This window comes from Sminthopsis crassicaudata, chromosome 3 (genome assembly GCF_048593235.1).
Source record: "Sminthopsis crassicaudata isolate SCR6 chromosome 3, ASM4859323v1, whole genome shotgun sequence".
Classification (NCBI taxonomy): domain Eukaryota; kingdom Metazoa; phylum Chordata; class Mammalia; order Dasyuromorphia; family Dasyuridae; genus Sminthopsis; species Sminthopsis crassicaudata.
In genome coordinates, this window is record NC_133619.1 from 131,856,066 (window position 1) to 131,881,922 (window position 25,857).

Here is a 25,857-nt window from a genome sequence, read left to right on the forward strand (position 1 = left end):
ACCCCAGCCACTCCTGCACTTCACCCTTCCCTTGGTGCTAAGAGCACTGCTGCCTGCTAAAGGTTGTAAAGCAAGCACTCTGTCTCACTAAATAGAAGTTAATAGAAAGCCTCCCAGAGAGGCTCTTCATCCTGGCTGAAGTCTGGTGATGTTAAGAATCAGAATAAGCAGATCCACAATGCCATCTGCAAGACACTCCTGTAACATTACACTGAGGATATTCCTGAAAGAGAGACACTGACCCATTGTGGACAATCTAATACAATTGTGTAGGATGAAGACCCTCCAGAATCCTATGCTGACCAGTATTCAAGCCAAAGATTACATACATACTGTTGACCTTGTGGCATGGAAAACCATTTTCATTCAGAGTTATGGTCTCAATGGGACTCATTGAGTGCCAGAAATCCTTTGCTATTATTTGCTTCCTAGGAACTGAGAGTCATGTTATAGAGACCTTCTACTTCACTGCTCCAACCATTAATCTTCAGGAATGTGATTTTTACTATGTGAGAGAAGACATAGGTTTCTGTTTCTGTTTATGTCATCTGCACACTGTGTATGTACTTCAGGGAGTTGGCCAAGGGTCATCAAGCTGGATTTCAATCTGAGCAGCTGGGAACCAAAAGTGATCATGTTTACTTTTGGCAATGGTCTAGCTTAAGCTATGCATGTGAAAAAAGCTTGAATGATAGAACTGCTCATCTTAGAGTAGAGAATTGACACAGATGGCCTTGTCTCCTAGTTCATGATGTTCCAGATGAAGCCAACAGACCTGGCTCCCAACAATTCTGTCAAGAATTAAATCTGCATTGATTTTGACCAGCTTCTCCATCAGCATTTCAGATATCTTCCAACCATTAAAAAGAATGTTGTGAAACCTGTTGGAATTAATAATTATGAACTAGTGACTTTCAGTAAGTTTTTTAGCCATGTATTTATATCATGTGGCTTGAACACTTGGACTGTCCAAAGATTATGGTAGGGCCCCAATCTGGACTCCTTTACTTGGATGACAATAAAATATTATGTCCTTGGGGAGGAATAATGTCAGAAGTGAGGTGGGGAAGAAGAGAGAGACAAAGAGACATAAACACACACAGAATCTTCTATTTAAACTTTCATATGTATACTCAATTGCCATTTTCTTCTTCAGTCATTATTTTTTGCTGTTCTTTAACTAAACAAAAGATTTTCATCTCATAGCAATCGCTCTTTAGTCACCCATGGCTAGAAACTGGCTTCCCAAAGCTCTATGTCAGATTAAAAATAAGTGTGGAACATTTTATGTGCTCTGTATATTCCACCTGATAAGGGAAATATATTCATGATTCATGTTTATAAATGATCCCTCTGATTACTATATATATTATATATAATACAAATAAACAAAAAAAAACACTCATGAAGATCATCTATTATTTTCCTGAGAATATATTTTGTTAACAAAAATTTTCTCTTTCTATTCCACAGATTCAGTAATAAAGCCAATATACAGACTGGTAAGCTTTTCTATGTCAATAACTTTTTTTTTTTTCATGAAAGTCTAATCTTTGTCCAAAAAAAAATTGTAAAGGCTCCTAGAAAAACCTACTTCAATATATTATGTTGTTCCTAGATAATCTCAATGTTTCCCTCATTGAATCACAATTATTTTAATTTTAAATCTTTTGGAACAAACAAAATGAATTTTGGTTGGCTAAACAGGTCAGATGGGGGAGAAGGGGGAAAATTGAGTGGTGGAGTCAGTTTTAGCAAATGACACTCCTGTATGCTTTAGGAAGATAACTCATTTTCAGAGATAATTTTATCCCTGCAATAAGAAAAGAGCATTATATTGTCTTCAGAAGATCAATCACGTTGTCTAACTTTTTGCTATGGATCTTTCAATCAACAGAAATTGACTAAATGTCTATTATGTAGAATATATTGTGTAGAGAATGTAAAGTTATATAATACATATTCAATCCTCTAGGAATTTAAAATCTAGATAGTGAAGTGAGATGAATATATAACTGGGGTACAGTCAACATCTTGTTATTGTGAAGATTCACAATAAGAAAAATATATCACTTCTCAATTGGATAGTCAATATTTGGCATAGAACTTGAAGAAGATTAGTACATAAGAGCAAGCAGAGAAAAAAAGGAAAAGAGAAAAAAAGCATTTTTCAAAAAAGACAGAAAATAATCAAATTTTGGAGATTGAGACTATAACAACTTTATAGTAATGGAAGGCTTGTATAAGGGAGGACTAATGGAAAAGAATGGAAAGTTAAATAGTGACAAGATTATTAATGTTTTTAAATCCCAGTCTAAGAAAACTGGACTTTATTTTATTAATGGTAGATGGTCAACAATAATTGGAGAAATAAGGTCTATTTAGATATATGATATTAAGCTTTCATCAAGTCTAAATTCCCAAAGTACTCAAATCCAATGAGCCTTTATTCTTCTTAATTATGTAATGCTTGTTTTTTTTGTTTTGTTTTGTTTTGTTTTGTTTTGTTTTGTTTTGTTTTGTTTTGTTTCTCTTCCCAGATTATTTTTACCTTGTGAATACAATCCTTCCTTTGCAACAACAACAACAACAAAATTCGGTTCTGCACATATATATTGTACTTAAGATATACTATAAGATGTTTAATATGTATGGGAATGCTCGCCATCCAGGGGAGGGGGTAGAAGGAAGGAGGGGAAAAACTCGGAACAGAAGGGAGTACAAGGGATAATGTTGTAAAAAAATCACCTATGCATATGTACTGCCAAAGAAAATGTTATAATTATAAAAATTAATAAAAATATTAAAAACAAAACAAAACAAAAAAAATTATGTAATGCTAGGAAGATTGAACTAAATTTCTTTTTTGAAGAAAGGCTAAATAAGTTTCTAGCATTCAGGACTCATTACAGATAAAAATCATATTTATATTATGTTATTTTCATACACAATTGTGTCATTTATCTATGAAACAGTAAGGCATTAAAAAGCTCCCAAATGTCATGAAAGAGTCAATGTGCTTTCTTGAATGTTTACTTTATAACACTGACTTAAACTCAAAGAAAAATAGACTCCTTTGGGATTTAGAATAGCTGGAATGAAGTGGGAAAGAACCTAAATGTTTTATTTTGTCCCTACAAGGAATTATTTCCACCTATTATTTACCTTTTCTAATTGCCTTAATAGGTAACTAAAATTACATTTTTGCCACCATGTTAACAAGATGAGCTTGCTTTCTTAGTGCTAAAAGAACAATATCACCCACCCAAAGGCCTCAATGGAAGCTCAGTTATTTGAAAGTTTTAAAATATATCTCAGTGAAAGCCTAATACCATTAGGGAATCATAAACTCCAGGAAAAACTTGCTTTAACTTTTACACATATCCTAAGTTTTCATTCTATTTAACTTGAGTGTAATTATGTGAAGATAGAATTAGAAAACCCACTTTCTTTTTAAAATAACAACAAAAATAATTTAATACATTTGGGGCTATTTTCAGGATAAATCAACACTAATTACAAGCATGATTCCATTAGTGGACATCAAGCAAAGCTTGGAAAGAATGTAACATGCAACAGAGGAGAGAGTTTTTTGAAGTATTGAAACTCTATAAGGCTCTCCAAAGAGATACTGTGATACTTCAGTTAAATAACACATCTGATATTTTTTTCTCCATAAAATTAAGCCCTTTTTAACACAAGTTTAAAGGATTGTTAGTTGAATACATGCTTGGTATTATCCACAATTCATACATTCTTACGTTTAAATCTCTCATTACTTGTAAAAACTTAAACATAGATCTACAACTAGCATAATCCATCATTTTATGTTACTTTTTTCTATCTTTGCTTAAGTATCTGAATTATTGATGTGTCCTATAATCTTTTTGACTTACAGTGTATCTTTTTTTTTTTTCCCTATAGAATCTAGCTTTTGTTTGAATGATGTTCTAGGTCTAATATCCCATCATTCTTAAATAATTTAAATAAATAAGCAAAAATAACAACAATGACAATAAGTGACAAAGTTTTGCAAGGGCCAATGTTGAAAAATTAACCATGCATATGTTCTGTAAATAAAAAGCTTTAATAAAATAAAAGTAAGTATCTAGAGACATAAAATTTCCCATAATAACTATTTTGGCTGCATTCCAAAAATTTTGGTATGTTGTCTCATTGTTGTCATTTTGTTTGATGAAATTATTGATTTTGTTGTTCTAATATTTATGATTAGATTATTTAGTTTCCCATAAATTTTTGGTCTATTTTCCCTTGGCCTTACATGTGATTTTTTATTGCATCATGATCTGAAAAAATGCATTTATTGTTTCTGCCTATCTGCATTTGATTTTGAAGGTTATATAGGCAATAATACATGGTCAATTTTTGTATAGGTTCCATTACCCACCATTATACTCCTTTCTATCCCTGTTCAGTTTTCTTCACAGATCTATCATACCTAACATTTTTTTTTCAAATTCCTTTTACTTCCTTAATTTCTATCTTATTTATTTTGTGGTTTGATTTATCTAGTTCTGAGAAAGGGAGGCTGATATCTCCCCCTAGTATAGTTTTGCTGTCTATTTCTTCTTGCAGCTTTCTGAAATTCTCCTCTAGGATTTTGGATGCTATACTACTTGATGCATACATTTTTAGTATTGATATTATATTAGCTATGATACCCTTTCGCAAGTTATAATTTCCTTCTTTATCTCTTTTAATTAGATCTATTTTTGCGTTTGCTTGATCTGAGATCAGAATCACTACCCTTTTTTTTATTTTTACTTCAGCTGAAGCATAGTAGATTCTGCTCCAGCCTTTTACTTTTCCTCTGTATCTATCATTCTTCTTTAAATGTGTTTCTTATAAACAACATATTGTAGGATTCTGGCTTTTAACCCATTGTGCTTTCTGCTTTGATTTTATGGGAGAATTTATTCCATTCACAATCACCTTTCCATCTCTAGTTTCTTTCTCATATTATCACAATAAAATTAAATTAGACCCTCACTCTCTATGTATAACTATCAGAGAGATAGAGTTCTTGATTCCTTTTTACTTTTTTTATGCTGCTCCTGAATTCTGTATTTGGAGATCATATATATATATTTTTTTTTATTCTGCTCTGGTCTTTCATTCAAAATAGGTGAAATCCACCTATACTATTGAATGTTCATCTTCTTCCCTGAAAGATCATGCTAATTTTAGCTGGTAAATGTAATCCTGGCTATAATCCAAGTTCTTTTGCTTTTTAGAATATCACATTCCAGACCCTACATTCTTCCAGGGCTCAGGGGCTTACAGTTTGCCTTTTGTATTGACTTTTGGCTTTCTTGTAGCAAATCTGCTAAATCGCCAGCTTGCTATCAGACAGAGTAGCTTAAGAGCTTTACAGTATTCCCCAGTGTGTGGACACCACAATTCTCTGAACCTTTTGCCCTTTCCCCAGGCTCCCTACACTGCAGTCTGGCCTTGGCAGCCTCTCTCTGTGACAGATTGAAAGAGAACTTTCCTAAAGTTCTTCCAAAGGATATTTTTCTGGAAATTTGTTGTACTGCAAATATTTGTGGGTTCTGTCACTCCAAAACTGCTGTTGATCTGAGAAGCTCAGAGGAGATCTGATACAGCCATTTCTACATACTCTCTGCCATGTTGGCTCTGCCATCTCAAAAATAATTTGACATAATTGGATGTTATATGTCTTTTAACCAAAATAATAGAATAAGAAATGTTACCTAAAACGACTATTAAATTATTCAAACTTTCATGTTAAAACATAAATGTGAGAAGAAACAAAGCTCTTCATAATTTTCCAAATGTCTAATGTTGCCACATGCCCAAATGCTATCATAAGTTTGTGTGTCATAGATAAGTCTGAATAGCAGTATCATTTAACAATCTATAACTTGTAAATATATAAGTAAGAGCCTTCCCAAATTGTGTGAATTCTTATCTTTCTAAAATCATGACTTGATTTCTTATTTAATGGGCATAGATAGGGCATAGGAGAAATGAAATATTCAGAAGCGATTTACTAAATTGGGGAAAGGTTAGCCATATAAGTTTAAGTCACCTAGGTTTTTTTTTTTAATTACTTTATATAAATGCAAGTTGAAACTTAGTCTTTTTGAACTCACTGGCTGAGGATCTCTGTTCCTATACATTTTTGTCTAAAAATCCTCTAGAAAAACAAGAGATTATTCTGCATTTTGTTCCTAAAAACAGATGAGAATATCCAGAAAGTTTGTAATTGAATCAATGATTGAACAATGATAATGCATTTATTAAGTACATACTGTATGTCAGACATAGGTGTGATAATATAATTCCATAAGGTAAACAATTGCTACCATTAGGGGCATATATTCTAATGTGTGAGATAACATACATAAATAGGTATGTATGAAATATACAAAAGTGATTTGAAAGTAAAGTTAGGGACTCTAATATTTAAAGGATCAAGAAAGTAGATACTGAAAGAATTCTAGAGAGGCTAGGAGAGCATTCCAGGAAAAGGAGATGGTCACATGAATAGTAGATAGAATATTGCATTGAGGAACAACTAATCAATTAGTCAGTATATATTTATTAAACATTTATGATGTACTAGCTTGCTAGGCAAAATTCTTGGGATATGAAAAAAAATGATAAAATATAGTTCTTGGTCTCTGGAAGCTTATAATACTGGGGAAAACAATATACAAAGATAATACAAAGAAAGCTAAATTCATGATGAATAGCAAATAACAGAGGGGAGGCATGAGATTAAGAGAGATTGTGAAAGGTTTTCTGTAGAACGCAGAATTTCAGATTGGATTTAAATGAAGCAACAGAGGTCAAATCAGAGGAGAGAAAATGCTTAGGGCATAGGGAAAAGCCAAAGAAAACGAATGCCAGTTATTCTTCCCTGATGGAGAAGAGGTTCTAGTATTCTTCATCTACCAAGCCTTAAGGAACTTTCCTTCTTAATTCAATGAGTTCAATTACCTGTCAGAGTCTGTCACCTAAGGCTTGCCCTCTTATTAAGGGAATTCCTTAATACGTTTTCATTAATTGTAATTTCCTAGTTCCTCAATTTACTTATTTCTCATAATCTAATCTTCACTCCCACATCAATTATATATTGAGATGATATTTTTGATCTTATCATCACAAAAGATCCTACTTTCATATTCATAAACTCCAGAACTGCTCTCTGACCATAGTCCTTCTGCCTTGTAACCTTTAGCCTCATTATGACTTATAATATCTCTATTTTCTTGTTATTTCCCAGAACTTCACCCTTACACTAGCTATACTCTCCTCACCTTATTTGTAAATTTTGTCAAATACCACAATTACTTAGGAGCCTCACAGATATTTTAGCAATCAACAAATGTTCTTTGCTTATTCATTTCCAGCCTTTTACTTTTGCTTCAGTGACTGAGTCTGCTAATGGGACTGTACACTACAATGGGGTCATTTACAAATTTTTAAACATTCTAGAAAGTATGCTGCCTAATTTACTGATTGTGGAGTCTACTTAAATAATTGGGATCCAGATAAATACAATGTATTAATCATGCCTCAGTCTTTGTTTATTTGGACTGAATAGTTCCTTGAGTTTCTTCTCATAATTTGATTCCATTGCCTTACAATTTTATTCAAACAAATGTAATTCATAGATGACATTTTGGAAATCAATTTTCTAAGTGCTATGTTACCAATAAAATTGTAAAATAAATATATCAACACCGAATGATTAATATCAATAATGTCAAAATGAAGCATATCTAGCTTGTATAATGGTTCAAATCAAATCAAATAAGGACATGTTTGGCTAAACATACATTATTGCATGAGTAATATTTATGAATTTATTCAACACAAAGTCTACGTCATGTAGATATTTTAGTTTTCCCATGTAGATTATATTTTGAATGCATATGTTTTATCAAATGTATGTTACAGAGAGACATGAACATAAATCTTTAAAATCTCTTCTACTCACATTTTTCTAAGGATGAATTTAATTTTTGCCATCTTGGGGCAAGCAGATCAAGACAACTAAGCTATCTTCTCTGCTTTCCTTGAGGGAGGGGTATTAGACTAGAATAATTTGCCCCTATAAATATTGTTAGTCAAGGGGGAATAATTTTTAGGTCCAGACTGGGTTGCTGGTTTATATCTAGTTTGTGGACTAAGAATTATCTATTTGAGGGAGCTAGATTATCTTTTATACTTCTTAAAGTTACATTTCCAAAAGTTTGCCTTCCTTTCCTGCCAAATGCTAGTTTTATCAAAGTTATCTAAATAATAAGATGAATAAGAACATACACACATCATACAGATATCACACATAATATATATAATATAATATATGAGTATATGTACATATTTGGGTGCATATACATGTCACACACTATATATGTATATATGTGTATATGTATGTATGTATGTATGTATGTATATATATATATATATATAAATTATTGAAGTAACAGCTTCATTTTTAATTTTTAAAATGAAATCATCTTTAAAATCTTTAGTTCTTCAATCATCATTATTACTAAATGATGTATAAAAGAGAAAACAATGTTTCAGATTAAAATAAGTTGTAGCAAGGTTTGTGAGAATCCATTAGTCTTAAATCTTCCTACTACATAAGTATTTAGATTTTTTTTCTTATTAATGTATACAGCTTCACAAGTATTCAGAGTAATCAGTGCTTATGTAAATTAAACTACTAAAAATTCAGTTCAATCATTTAAGTATGCAGAAACTTAACAGTTGAAGTATTCAGGTTGGCTAGTTAATAGTATGCAGCTGGTTTTATAAAAATAAAAATGTGAATATGACATATATGGAAAAAATGATGTCTGAGAACTGTTGTCTGAGCTTTGATTAGCAAATAGAACCATTGTTTGACTAGGCAAATGATAAAATTAGTAATATATCCAGCTCAATTAGCTTTTTTACTTATACTATGTTGTCAGTGCAAATTCCTTACCTTATGCTTTTTCATCAATAATTATATATATATATACATATATATATATGTATATTATATATATACATACATACAATACTATCAAATATACAAAAATAACCATATATTTATAGATTTTAGTAAAGTAGAAAATCACAAGTCAAGGAAAGAAGAATAAAATATTTTCATGCTTATATAGTAGTATGTGTGTATGTGTTTACATATATGTCTTAGATACATCAGTTTCCCAGATACTGAGATTCTTTGGATGAATTGACTTGTAAAGATAATGAGTGTTTAATTATTATTGCATATGTAACAAGTAATAATTTAATAGATATTTTGCTTGAGATGTACAGTATTATTTTTTTAATTTCTAATATAAGTAATGTGCTGATTATTTCATTTTATCTCTATTTTTGAATCCACAGAATTTGAAAGGACCTTATTTAAACTAATCTTGTGTCTTTAATTCTATAAAACATAAAAGGAAATGAGTACATATATGTATGCATATATATATATATATATATATATATATATATATATATATATATATATATATATATATATATATGCATGCATATCTATGTGTGTGCATAAACACATAGAAATGCGGTTTATAAAATGACACCTGTGTATATGGGAGTAAATGGGATTGATGGAAATGAACTCTGTTTTTGCCAAATGAGAGTTCTTAGACTCTAGCTGTATTCTTGCATGACTAGATTTCATCTGAAATGTCCTATTATGGGCTCCATATTTTCAGAAATACATTGGTAGATTAGCTGGACAATATTCCAAAAAAGGGTATTATATATAGTAATAGGCCTCAGTTTGATATAACAAGAGGATTTATTAAAGAAACTGGGTGTGAATTTATAAGTTTTTAACATATATATTGTAGTTGTTTGTCTTTCATTCTAATTTAAATGAGGTAGTGTTTTGCAGAGTTATCATCCTTGCTTTCTTCTCTGGAGCCATTTGAGTTCAGTTGCAAGATACAGATTAGGATGACAGGAGATAGCCCGGGAAATAGTGGGGGACCTTGGCCTTTTTATTCAGAAGTCTTCAACAAAACTCAATTTGACTGAAGCAACATCCAATCAGTGAGAAGTGAAGCAGAGAACAGTCTATTTTATCTGGTCAAAAATATATCATTCTAGGAAGGAAGATCTTACCGGTCAAAATAGAAACAATTGCTATTTACATTCACTTTGAGTCAACCAGAGCCCAAATAAAGACCAAGTGGGTCTCGGCCTGGGATCTATTGTTAATTAATCAATGAAAGTCTCAGTTATCTAGGTTTAAGGCATGGTCCTTAAGAAAGAAACATATATATATATATATACATATACACATGTATGTATATATGTATATATACACACATATATACACATATATGTATATATACATATATACATAATGTACTTCTACATCTATATATACATATATATTATATATGTATGTATATATGTATATGTATGTGTTTGTATGTATATACATATATATATATATATATATATATATATATATATGTGTGTGTGTGTGTGTATGCACTGAAAAGAATAGAAAATAACTTTTTTCCCAAGTAGTATTTTATTTTTCCAAACACACAAATAGTTTTCACTATTCATTTCTGTATAACTTTGTGTTCCAAATTTTCCTTTGTCTGAACTTCTTGTCCTTCCCTGAGATAGCAATCTGATATGTACAATCATTTATTCTCATTTATTCTATATATGTCATATTGTGCATGAAAAATTAGGCCAAAAGGGGGAAAAAAAGAGGGAAAGAAAAAAATAATAAAAACAATGGAAATATAAAACAAAGAAACAAAAAAAGGGGAAATCACTATGCTTTGACCCACATTCAGCCTCCATAGTTCTCTTGATGTGATTGGCATTTTCCATCCCAAGTCTATTGGAACTGCCTTGAATCACTACATTGTTGGTGAGACAAAGACATTATATAGTTGTTCATCACCTAATTTTATTGTAACTGTATACCATGTTCTGATTCTGTTACTTCACTCAGATTCAGTTCAAACAGGATTTTCCAGGATTTTCTTAAATCAGCCTGCTTATCATGTCTTATAGAACAATCATATTTCATAACCTTTATATATCATAAATTATTCAGTTATTCCCCAGCTGAAGATCATCCATTGATTTTCCAGTTTCTTGCCACTACAAAATAGCCATGATCTAAATTCTTAAAGGTAATGCTAAATGAATTACAGGGAGAAACAATTTTTAAATTGTAGGACCTAATAAGAGAAAAAGGATTTTTATGTACCAAAAACATTTATAGAACTCTTTTATAGCAGCTAATGATTGGAAAACTAAATTAATTGTTAATTGGTGGAATGGCTAATCATATAATAATATAGGAAACAAATGTCATTTGTAATGCTATCATAATGTAAGAAATGATCAATATATTTATTTCAGAGTAACCTGGGAAAACTTCTGATCAGATACAAAATGAAGTGAGCAGAGCTAAGAAAGAAACTGAAAAAAATAAAAACACTGTAAAGACAAATAACTTTGAAAGATTTAAGAATTCTAATGTTCACTATCCATATCATTGAGAGGAAATGAATGCAAAGCGTTGAATTAAACATATTTTTGGAGATGAGCAATGTGGAAATTTCTTTATTTGGCTGTAAATATTTGCTATTAGTGCTTTTCTTTTTCTCCTGACACCATTTTGGCAGTATAGGTATATGAGTGGGAGATTAGAGGGACAGTAGAAGAGAGAGAAATGCTTGCTAAGAAAAAAAATATATAAAGGAGACCTTTAAAAATAATATTGATTTTGACTATCTTTGGGGGATATGTTAGTACTTTACCAAATCACATCTAAGAATATGTTAAAAATATTATCATCAACAGGGAACTTTTTTTTTTTTATTATTTATGGTTGTGGGAGAAAAACAAACAAACATTACTTGGAAAACCTATAAATAAGCCTTAACTAAATTATAGCTTCTTGCTAGACTTTGGAAAATGTAATTACTTTTCCTGACCCTCCTTTTCATTATCCATAAAATAGAGCAGATAGCATTTAATATTTTCATCTCATGAAGTTATGTAACAAGGGTCTACTCTAAATGTGATTTTGTTAGAATGGATACTTTTTCTAGCAACACAGAATTAAAATACTTTTATGCTGCTTATGTATTAAATGTCTACCCTAAATGAGATTATTATATAATGAGTAAGAATATAAAGATAAAAATCACATTGTGTTACTTTGCACTATGTTCATTCAGTAGATAAATTTTGAGATGCTATTTACTCACTCACTATATTTCTGAGTGATACTCAAAGTTCTTCCAATTTTGTCAAATTTATCAAAGTTTGAGTTTTATTGTTATAACTTTCAAGACCCAAGGTCATCTTCAGAACACAAAGAGGCAATATAGAACTAAATTGATATTGCTTAAAAAGAATGATATTAATGTAACATTTTGCTACTAATGATTATAGTGATTAATCATTTCAACATTTGCATAGTAATTTGGAGATTATGAAACATTTTCCTAAAGGAAAACCTTAAAAATGATAATAAAATTTTGGAAATTGTTATATGAACCAATGTATTCCAAAGTTTTCTTATGTTTTCTAAATGCCTGTTTCTTATCAATTAGAAGTTAAAATATGCCATAAAGTTACTAATTATACAATATTAACTATTTATCCATAAATAATTATAATTTTTTTTCTTTCAAAATAATTTAATTAGCTCCCTTTTCATGACTTTAGATGTGGAAATGATTTTAAAGGTATATTAACAGCTTCAAAGAAGAATACAAATTGATTTAATTTGACAGAGAAGAATATTTGCATAATTTGATTTCACTGTTAACTACATTTTCTTTGGATCATAATTTTAAATTCTGAAAAACTTATTAATTTGAACATATACAAATACAGATTCTGTTTCCAGAACTACATACCCATCAACTGTTGTCATCATGCTGCTAATTGGATATTTATGTAAGGGTGATAGCATTTTCACCTGAAAGTGTAAAAACATTATTCTCAACTTAGTCTCTGATTTGATTTTAATCCAATTCTTAAAACCATCCAACAATTATCTGTATCTCTCTTAGGTTTCTATTACAGCTGCACTGCACCTTTATATATGTATTGCAACTAAGTTTCACACATTTTTCCTTTTAAAAATCAAACTTTTTTTGTTTTGTTTTTAACACCATGCTCATTTACTGACATTGTATCCATCTATCCTTAAAATGTCATTTAGATTATAATGAAATAAAGCAAATATGCAAAACTAAATTCCACCTAAAGCATTTGTGCTAAGATCTAAGAAACATCAGAAGCCATATGCTTTAACACATAAATGATATAAGAATTATATTTTTTCAACTGATTTGACAAATAATTGAGCTGTATTCATTTTATTTTACTTCATTTTATATTTATTTATTTATTTTTACTTTTCTTTTTATTATCAGTTTTGAGTTTCAAATTATCTACCTTCCTCCTATGCCATCCCACAATCAATGAGAAGACAAACTGGAATTTTCCTTTAGTAGTAGAAGCCAACTAGACACTGAAATCTGAAAGCAACATCAAGGACATTATCAAAGAAGTAAAGATCTCAAAATGTGGCTCAGATAATGCTAGGGACCTTTAAAACCTTTTCAGAAGGATTGAAAATTCAAAAAATTAGTTTTTATTTTTAATATGGTAAATATAGAGAGCCAGAACTCTGGAGAAATATACTTGAAACAAGGATACTTACAACAAGGTGTTATCTCAGGGGAATTGATGAAATTATGATTCTCTAGTTTACATAGACTTACATTTGAGGCTCAGCAGTTTGACATTATTGTAAGTTCAGTGGAGAAGTCCCTGTGACCTGGAAATAATGTGAGGAAACTAATAATTTTGTCATTTCAGCAAAAATGGGGCAAATACTAAGAAAATAGCCTTCCCCACCCCAAGGGAAGTGTGTAACAAGCATAGTGAGGTTAATAGAGGAACAAGGTTTGTTGGTAACTTGGGAGCAGATCATTGGACTCTTTAATGGATTAATTAGAAAACATGTTTCCTTGGTTCTCTAAGGAAGAAAAAATAGAGCCAGATAAATGGAAACTAGAGAAAGAGGACCTATTGGAATATTACAAAAGCAATGGTCCTGATTCAATTCCTAATTTACTTCGTAATACAGTTGACTATAAGGAATTACATAAGTTCTAAAATAAAGAAAAAAGAGAAATAATAGGAGGGCATGGTACTTACAAAGCAGATGAAAAGCATGAAGAATTGGACAAGAGAAGAATTAAGTATAGTGCTGATGAAATTAAGGAGTGTGGTGCTTTTCAATCAGCACCACACATGCAGCAGCTTTGTCCCCCTCCTATGACATGCTTTAAAAAGCCAGTAATTAGAGCTAAAGATGAAGGACAGAATACATCTAAATAGAAAATAGAAAAAATACTCTGTGATTGAAGAATTTTACCCTTCTGCGCAAGAAAAAGAAGATACACTCCTTTTAATCTGGACATTATTAAAAACCTGAAAAAAGACTTGCACTCTTTATGGATCCACATCATCTTATGTTAAGATGGAATTAGAGAATTTGGATTATGAAATTGTAACCCCTAGTGATTGGAACTCTACAGAGAAAACATGTTTAGAACCTAGACAAAACTTGTGGCTTTCTGAGTATAATGAATTCTGTATAATACAAGCCCAATGACATAGTCAACTTAGAGTTAATATACCAGTCACCTTTGATCAACTATTAGGTTTATGTCTTTATGCAGATACTTTAGAGAAGATTAATTATCCTATAGCAGCATATGCTCAAATTGCTTCTGCTGCTGTCAAAGCATGGAGCATCCTCCCAGGAAGACAAGATAGAGGAAAACCCTTCACAAAAATAGTGCAAGATCCAAATGGACCCTTTGCTGATTTCATGGGGTATCTGCAGATAGCTGTCATACAAACTATTGGTGAAAATGCAGCAGCAGAAATTATGATAAGACAACTTGCTAGAGAAAATGCTAATGAGGTTTGTAGAGGAATTATACTAGGATTACACAAAGATGCTCCTTTAGAGGAGATTGTAAGATGCTGTGCCACAGTGGGCACAAATGTCTTTTATACCCAGGCTATGATGCAGACTTTTCAAGATATGACCATGGGAAGACAAAGTCCCTTTTGGAAAGGGACTTTCAGAGAAACTCATCAATGCTTTCAATATGGAAAAGTAGGGCATCTGAAAGGTCAATGTTGACATAGGAGACAGAGTGGGAGAATACAACCCAAAACCCATCTATAAAATGCAACAGAGTCTTCCATTGGGCATCAGAATGTAGATTAACTCAGGGAAACAGGAGGCAGGATCCAGCTCCAGGGCCCCAGACAAAAAAAAAAATCTTGGGGCAAGATGACAGCTGATGTTACACCCAGAGAGTCTTTAGAAGTTCAATACTCTGACATGATCAATCAGCTGAGAAACAACCTCATGGAGAAAGGGATTACAATTGGGGAGAATAGAATTGTATGCAGCTAGGACAACTGAGATATCCCCTGAAGAGGTGAAATCTGTTCCTTTCCAGCCTATGGATCTCTTGCTTCCAGGCATAGTAAACTTGACCATTTTACCTCCTGAGAGTACTTATAAAACAGTGTCCATAAACTTATGTGGAAAACTAGGGAATGTGTAGATAATATCCCCATCACTAATGTAGGTAGACAATGTGTGACTTATTACCCAGAAGAAGTAGTAGCATCAGGTTTACCGACACAGACTTCTAATAGGCAATCTGGTGATAGTTGCCCAGATTCTATCTCCCAACAACAGAATCCAGGAATGTTCTGGACAACACCTGTGACAACTGAGAGATCTATGCTCACTATCTATGTAAATGGCATGCCATTGAAAGGGTTGGTATACACAGGTGCAGATCATACAGTTATTAGAAGTGCCCTTTGGCCCAGTTATTGGCCAAAGATTAAGGCAGACACCTATATGTCTGGCATAGGAGAATCAATAGCAGCTGAAATTAGTGCTACCTCTTTGAGATGGATATTTGAAGGTGAAACAGGAGTTTTTTCTTCTTCTATAGTAGAAAAAAAAATCCCCATCAATCTATGGGGAAGAGACATCTTACAATAGTTAGGGTTATAAATGAGTACTTTGGCTTTTTAGGAAGGGCTGCTGTTGAAGGCCTGCCTGTACTTTCACCTGTTCCCATTCAATGGAAAACTGATACACAAGTGTAGGTACAACAGTGGCCCTCAGTAAGTTAAAAAAAATCAGGCCTTACACCAAGAACTCTTTCAACCTTCTCCAAGTCTTTGGAATTCCCCTGCATTTGTTGTCAAAAATAAATCTGGAAAATGGAGGATGTTGACTGATTTGAGAAAAGTAAATGAACATATGGAAACTTTAGGCACTCTTTAGCCTGGACTTCCATCTTCTACTCAATTGCCTAGAAAATGGCCTGTTTGGGTTATACACATTAAGGATTGTTTCTATTCTATCCCTCTAGATAAGGAGGATATGAAAATATTCGCCTTTTCAGTGCCCACTGTTAATTTAACTGAGGCCTATAAAAGATATGAATGGATAGTTTTTCCACAAGGAATGAAAACTACCCCTAAATGTATGTATAAATTAAATGTATTAATTAAATGTAAAATTTAAATGTATGTTGCTGTTGCTCTTACTTCAGTAAGAAACGCATTTCCAAAAGTTTTATTGTTACAATAAATGAAATATATCTCGAGGTGTGCACCTAAGGAGAAAATGTTAGAAGCATGTCTATAAAAGACCATAAAAACATTGAAGAACTACAAATTGCATATAGCTGCAAAAAAATTCAAAAGCATGTTTCTTTTCAAAATATAGGATATGAAGTATATCCTAAGGTGCTTAAAGTACAAAACCTTTCTCTAAGAAAAGAGAAGTTGAACACTTTAAATAACTTTCAGAAATTGATAGGAGGTATACAATATTACAGTGTTAGGCTTAACTAGCTATCAATTACAACATTTAGATGACATTTTAAGGGAGACACTGCTGCTTTTAACTCACCAGTTCAGCTTATAAAAGAAGCTCAAGAGGCTTTATGAGAGGATGAATTGGCTTTATGCAATGTAGTTGAAGGAGTTAGTCAAAAACCTTGGAAATATCAGTTTTGCTACAAAAGAGGCACCCACAGCATTCCTTCATCAAGGACACTGTGATAAAGTGGGTGAACCTCCCAGCACAATCATACAGAAGCCTTATTCCTTACTCAGTGCTTGTGGCTAATCTCTTATTAAAGACCATTAAGAGAGTAGTATAGTTATCTGGGATAAGACCTAACAAGATATACACCTTTTATAGCAATGCACAAATTAATGTTTGCTGTAATGAAACCATTCCAGAATGGGAAATTTTATTGGCCACAGCTCCAAATTTTATACACAGATGTCTATTAAAGATAACCCGACTATCACATAATTGACAATGGATTTTTTATTTTATTTGATTTGAAGAAAAGGTTTATATGGTTCTTCTTAAAGGACCAGCTGCCTTTACAGATGCATCCAAACATAACATTTGTGCTGTATACTTTCATGATTTAACTATACAGAGAATAGTCAGAGTAGGCAGTTAACTCAATGAATATGGAAATTGACTCATGGATATCAAAAATTGTCAATGAGACTGCTACAGGACTTCAAAATCTGAAGGAATCATTGAATTTTCTGACATATGATGATATTGTTGTAGGATTTCAAAATCGGGAGAAATCAATCATTGCATTCCCTGATACATGAAGTAATGGACAATAGATTGTTTTTGGACAATCTCTTGGATGCTGAAGGAGCTGTATGTGTGATTATTATTTATATACTCTCCTTCTAGGACTTAAGAACATGTATAATTCGTCATGTTGATTCATGTTGTTATATCACTACTAGCCTATGTTATATCACTATGTGCTTGTGTAATTCCTCCCATGCTGATGGATTTATGTATACCTGTTTCAATTACCCTTCAGCCCAGGTAAAACTTGCTACATTTGTGAGATATTTGTATTTCCTCTCTTAAGAGAAAACTATACTTTATTTTTTCTATAACCTTGATGTTAATGGGATAGTAATTTGGATTACTATTAGGGTACTATGTTGCCTTTTAGCCTTCTGCTAAACCATTGTATTTCTTAATTACATTTGAGGGATTTTTGCTTGTTTTTCCCCCTTTATTCATACTTCCAAAACTCAATTTTTGGATTTATAGGTTTTATATATGACAAGATTTATAGTCTCTGGTATCCTTTGATCATGTGGGAATATTTTTGGCTTCTTTTCCTTCTGTGGTTTATTTGAAACTGCCATTAGGAATAAAACCATTTCCATTAGGGCCTACTCTAATGTCTGTCTCTGCATTGGCCTAACTATGTCTTCTCCTTTTATAACACCAAATTGGAAGCTAGTTCAAGGAGCCTCTGTAGCCATAATATTCCCCAGAAAGTCAGTTTCTGGAAATTATGCTATTCTTACAATCTCTGCAACATCCCCAGTGAGTACTTTCAGCCATTAAGTTGGTTTTAACTCCTACTATGATAGCAAGTGTTCTGTGGAGTACAGAATCATGTCCACTATTGGTAGAATGAATTAGGGGGCTTTCTCTGATTTGTCTCTATTCTTATAGATCAATAATGTGTCTACATTGTCTAATGTAGACTACATTACGGTCTACATTGATAATTCAGAACAACTGGTATATATATATATATATATATATATATATATATATATATATATATATATATATATTTAAAAGGCAATTCTATGATATATAGTTGAATTTTTTGTGTCTCTGGCATATCATAAGTATTTAATAAATGTGTGCTTGCAGATACAGCACTTTAAATAAAGAGAGATGTCTTCAGTAGAAATTAGACAATAATTTCTAAGATTCCTGTTTGCTTAAGAATTGTATGTCTGTTTTTAGAGTAACTTGAATTTTTATTTATATTTTTCTCATTTATAATGTTTAAATCTATTATTCCTAGTTGTAAAATTCCCTTATGTATGGATACATTGAGCTTCTTTCTCTTTTGCATTTGCCTCATATCACCAATATATATATATAAACATCCCAATTTATTTATATTTATATATTGAGGGCATATGGGGGATAAGTTGACTTCTGCAGGGTCACATAGCTACTAAGTGTCTGAGGCTGCATTATAATGCAAGTCCTCCTGACTTCAGAGAGGAGGGGGATGCTTCTATCCATTGGGTAATAATGACCCATGACCGATGTCACTCCACAACTTTTAGAAGTAGGAAACTAGTAATAAAAGAAAACTTATGAACATTACAGAGATCAAATTTTTAAAGTGACATGGGCAGTCACACTCTTTGCAAGAGTTCCTGCCTGGAAAGATACGACAATGGGAGTGGAAAGAAAGCAATTTGGAACCAGTGTAAAAGCACAAATTGGAAAAAAAACACACATACACATTAAAAAAAAAAAAAAAAAAAACATTACACACATTTTTAAAGGGGGGGGGTACAGGGGTGAGGGGACAGCTGCCATCTGGTTCAAAGAATTGCCTGACAGCAAAGCCCTCTAAGGCTCAAAAATAGCCTCTGAAATATATTTCCTTTACTCATGTCTTACAAGAAATTAAAGAGGAGGGTGAGGATGCTGTATTTAGTAACTCCAGAAAGCCTCTCATCTGCATACAAAACTTTGTGTTTATGACACTGATTAATAATAAATATCTTCATTAGTATTCTGAAATAAATCACTGTAGACTTGTTCTCTAGATTATCATTGCATATAAGCTGTATTTTATCAACTATTTTCTTATCAAGTTGTTTTTTTTTCCTCCTTATGAACAGTTAAATATTTTGTTTAATAGAGAAAAAAATGGACATTTCCAAAGAAATTTTTAAAAGTTCTCTACAAAAGACAGTGAGCATTAGATAAGGAAAAAAAAAACTCAATAGACTCGGAATAACTTTATTGCATATTTATGTTTTTTATATTTTTATTAATTTTATAATTATAATTTTTTGAAAGTACATATGCATGGGTAATTTTTTACAACATTATCCCTTGTACTAACTTCTTTTCTGAATTTTCCTCTCCCTCCCTCTACCCCCTCCCCCAGATGACAGGCAATCCCATACATGTTAAATGTGTTACAGTATATCCTAGATACAATATATGTGTGTAAAATCAAATTTCTTGTTGCATGTTAAGAATTGGATTCCAAAGGTAAAAGTAACCTGGATAGAAAGACAATAGTGCAAACAGTTTACACCAGTGATCCTTCTCTGGGTGTAGCTGTTTCTATCCATCATTGATCAATTGGAACTGAATTAGATCTTCTCTATGCTGAAGATATCCACTTCAATGAGAATACATCTTCATACAGTATCATTGTTGAGGTGTATAATGATCTGATTCTGTTCATTTCACTCAGCATCAGTTCATGTAAGTCTCTCCACGCCTCTCTGTATTCATCCTGTTGGTCATTTCTTACAGAACAATAATATTCCATAACATTCATATACCACAATTTATTCAGCCATTCTCCAATTGATGGGCATCCATTCATTTTCCAGTTTCTAGCCACTACAAAAAGGGCTGTCACAAACATTTTGGCATATACAGGTCCCTTTCCCTTCTTTAGTATTTATTTGGGATATAAGCCCAATAGTAGCACTACTGGATCAGAGAGTATGCACAGTTTGATAACTTTTTCGGCATAATTCCAAATTGCTCTCCAGAATGGTTGGATTCTTTCACAACTCCAGCAACAATTGAATATTTATGTTACAAAAAATATTCAAACTTCACCTTTACATACTATTTTATTTTGTCAAAATAATTTTTATTCTTCCATTTATTAGGCATTATTGTATTAAATCAGTGTTTTATATTAATTATTGAGATGAATTTATAAAAAAAATGAATTTCAGAAAAAACTCAGAACTGTAATGTCTTTGGACAATGCCCTAAAACTTCATATCTGAAATGCTTTCATGATTTGAATTTTTTTTTGAGAAGTTACTTTTCAAGTTTTTAATTGTAACCTTCCGTAAGATTCTGAATTGATGAGAACCCATTTTCTTTTTTCTTTTTAACATCTTCATTTTGATAATGAAAGTGTTAAAATATTCTTCCTTAAAATTAAGAAGGACAGAAATCAGTACCAACATTATTGAACAGTGGAAGAGCTGATTTGTTGATAGTTCTCCTTTTGGTTACTGTATTTGAGATTGCAGAGAAATAATGAGACAAGTTAAATAATTGAAATATCTTAGAAAGTTTGGTTTATGATTCCATATTACTTACTGTCTGTCAAAAATAGGTGATAAATAAAAATTATGATCTCTAATTTGCATGAAAAAACCAGCAACGACATTCTCCTCAATTCCTTTTTATGCTACTAAATTCCACCTTTTATATATATATCCCAATTATATATGTAAATATTAATTATGCATATTAAAATTAATTGCATATTAATATTAATTATATATATTCTTGAGAGACACCAGATATTTTGAAAGCTTTGTGATTTCTTATTAATGACATGGAACAAAAAAGTTAAAATTCAGCTTATGTTTACCATGAGAGCATTCAGAATTTTTAAAAAGAATTTCCTACAAATATAGCTTTGATATTGAATACAAATTTGAAATTAACTGAGACCCAGAAAGTTTACTGATTCTAAACATAAACATAAAATGACCTGTGTACTCTCCTAACCCAATTTCAGCATGTTGTGACTCTTATTGATATTCCTTTGCATACAGTTAACAAATGGAAATTTTAAACCAATGAAAACCGAAGTTGAATAGAATTAAATAGCTAAGCATTTCAGAAGCAAGACATCAGAAAATCATGACATCTTTTTTTAATCTCTATTTTTCTTCTATTTTATTAATTTCATCTAGTGGTTTTATCTTAATTCTAATTTAATGAATAAAGTATTTTCTTATTTCCACATGATTTGTTTATGAATCTATAAAATGTAATCAAAAGTTGATGTGTGTATGTGTATATGTGTGTGTGTGTATGTGAATACATTCAAGTGGCACTAGAAGATAAATTTTCTTATGAAAACACAGAGCATCTCCTTTTTATGAACTTTGGAAAAAATTATCTTTCATAGGATTTCACTAAGAGGAGGGTTTACAGCATGCCACACATTTTCATTCTCTATTGTTGTTTTGCTTCTCTTATTTCAGGAATATATGGAACCATATGGCATACATGCCGAAACTGGGTTAGACTTATGTGTAAATAAGGAAGATACAGAACATAATTAAAGGAATGGAGATAGAAATTATATGTCAGGGAGGTAGTGTGGTTTAGAGGCAGAGAAAACTGCATATTGACAATTAGCTATGTGATATAATTTGTTGGGCACCAAATAGTCATCAATACCTAATGATTTTGCTTCCTATCCTCTTTAAGTCTTTGAAATGCCCATATTGCTCACTTTTTTTGGAATTATTTTTTTAAAACATGAATTATAGATGAGTGACAACATTGGAAACTAATAATAATACAAATTGATCTTGTTATTTCATTACCTAGTCATAGTTCTGATTCATACTTGTTTTGTGATCCTGAGAATATCATTTGACTTTTCAGTGTTCTGGACACCTTTCTAAGACAATAAGTTGCTGAGAATATGCCAATCTGCATTAGTAAAGCAGTTGTGGTGGTTCCTCATCTAGGAGTTCCCAATACAAATGAACACTGAGATTTAGTTTCTATCCTCATTCTCTTAATGATGGCATATCTGCAGTTCCATTTCCTTATCACATTAGTTTTAATGGGAGAGAATTTAGGAAATATTTGGAGCATGGGACATTGCTTGGGATGAATGGGATTGATAATAAAATGGGAAAAAATATTACATTAGCTAAAACAAAGTAACTAGCATTTATAGAGTGCTTAAAGTTTCACAGGGTTTTAAATGTTGTATCACTTTCTAACCTTATGAGTTAGGTATTAATACAATCCCTATTTTATAGACAACAACAACCACAAGAACAAAAACAAACAAACAAACAAACAAAAAAACAACCTGAGACATTGAATCACTTTGTCCATGGTTATAGAATTCCACATTATCTTTTCCTGTCATTCTGGCCAATCTGAAAGCTGTGTAGTGGTATCACAGAGTTGTCTTATTTTGCATTTCTCTGATTAACAATGACTTGGCACATCTTTTCATATGGCTAGAAATAGTTTCAATTTCTTTGAGAATTGCTTGTTCATATTCTTTGAAAGTCCCCATTTTTCCAGCATTTGAAAGTTCAGCATTTGTCATTTTTTCCTATTTCATCTTACTATGTCCCATAGGTATTAAACAATACCAGAGAATTGTTTCAGTTTGCATTTCTTTGAATTTTATTTTCAGAACATTTTCATCAATATTTCAATGTGTTTATTTATTTATTTATTTTTGGAAAACAGTCTTTATATTTCATAACGACTGATTAATTGAGGGATGGCTTTTTATATGTAAATTTGTCTCAGTTGCCCATTTTTGAGAAATGAAACTTTTTTCAGAGAAATTGCTGTAAATCTATCTCCCTTCTTAGTTTCCTGATTTTCTTTCAATTTTCAATATTTGTGCACAAATAAAAATAATCTGATTAAATCATTCATTTTTCCTCCTTTAATCATTGTTGTCTCTTAATTAGTTATAAATTATTCCTTCATTCATAGATCTAATAAGTATATATTTTCATATTTCTGTAATTTAGTTATTATATGAATTTTTTAATTAAAGGTTTTTATTTTCAAAACATGCATAGATAAAATTCAACATTCACCCTTGCAAAATTTTGTTCCAATTTTTTTCTCCCTCCCTTCCTCCTCTATCCCTCCCCTATATGGCAAGAAATCCAATATGTGTTAAATATGTGGAATTCTTCTATAAACTTTTCTGGAATTATCATGTTGCACAAGAAAAATCAGATCAAAAAGGGAAAAAATGAGAAAGAAAACAAAATGCAAGCAAACAACAACAAAAAAGTGAAAATACTATGTTATGATCCATACTCAATTTCCACAATCCTCTCTCTGGGTTCAGATGGCTCTCATCATCACAAGACTATTGGAACTGGCCTGAATCACCTTACTGTTAAAAAGAGCCATGCTCAGCAGAGTTGATCATAATATGACCTTGCTGTTGCTGTGTACAATGTTTTCTTTCATTTTATTCACTTCATTTAGCACCAGTCCATGTAATTCTTTTCAAGTGTTTCTGAAATAATCCTGCTGATTATTTCTTACATTTCTTATAGAAAAATTATATTCTATAACATACATATACCATAATGTATTCAACCACTCAGTTTCTAGTTACTTACAAACATTTTTGCACATGTGGATTCTTTACCCTTTTTTATGACCCCAAAGATATATATATATATATATATATATATATATATATATATATATATATATATATATATATATATATATATATATATATACACATATGTATATATATATACATATGTATATATATATATATATATATATATATATATATATATATATATATGTATTAGAAATAAGGTCTTTATCGGAACTTTTCGATGTAAATATTTTCTCTCATTTACTGCTTCCTTTCTAATCTTGTCTGCATTGGTTTTGTTTGTGTAAAACTTCCTTAACTTAATATTCTGAAAATAATCGTTTTCCCATTCCATAATGAGCTCTAGTTCTTCTTTGGCCATAAATTCTCAATAGATCTTAAAGATAGACTATCCTTTGTTCTTCTAATTTGTTTATAGTGTCACTCTTTATTAATCATGAATCTATTTTGACCTCATTTTTATATAGGATCTTAGGTGTGGGCCAATACCTAATTTTTGCCAAACTAATTTGCAATTTTCCCAGGAATTTTTGTGAAATAATGAGTTCTTATCTCATAAGATGGGATTCTGGGTATATCAAACAATAGATTACTATAATCATTGACTATTTTATCTTTTGAACCTAACTTATTCCACTGATTGACAACTTCATTTTCTTAGTACCAAATGGTTTTATATTATTTACAGTTATTTTAAATGGAATATCACTTTGTAGCTCTTGTTGATGAACTTTGTTGGTAACATAAAAATGCTGAAGATTTATGTGGATTTATTTTGTATTTTGCAACTTGCTTAAAGTTCTGATTTTTTTAAGTTGAATTCTCTAAGTATACCATCAAATCATCTGCACAGAGTGAGTATTTGATTTCCTCATTACCTATTCCAATTCCATTAATTTCTTTTTCTTCTTTTTTTTTTTTGCTAAAGATAACATTTCTTTTTTTATTAATTTTATAATCATGCATTTTGACAGTATATATGCATAATTTTTATAACATTATGCCTTGTATTCATTTTTCCAGATTTTCCCCTCCCTCCCTCTACTCTCTCCCCGAGATGACAGGCAATCTCATACATTTTACATGTGTTACAGTATAACCTAGATACAATATATGTGTGTAAATCCAATTTTCTTCTTGCATGTTAAGTATTGGATTCTGAAGATGTAATCTGGGTAGATAGACAGTAGTGCTAATATTTTACATTCAATTCCCAGTGTTCCTTCTCTGGGTGTAGTTGTTTCTGTCCATCATTGATCAGCTGGAAGTGAGTTGGATCTTCTTTATGTTGAAGATATCCACTTCCATCAGAATACATCTTCATACAGTATTGTTGTTGAAGTGTGTAGTGATCTTCTGGTTCTGCTCATTTCACTCAGCATCAGTTCATGCAAGTCTCTCCAAGCCTTTCTGAATTCATCCTGCTGGTCATTTCTTACAGAGCAATAATATTCCATAGCCTTCATATACCATAATTTACCTA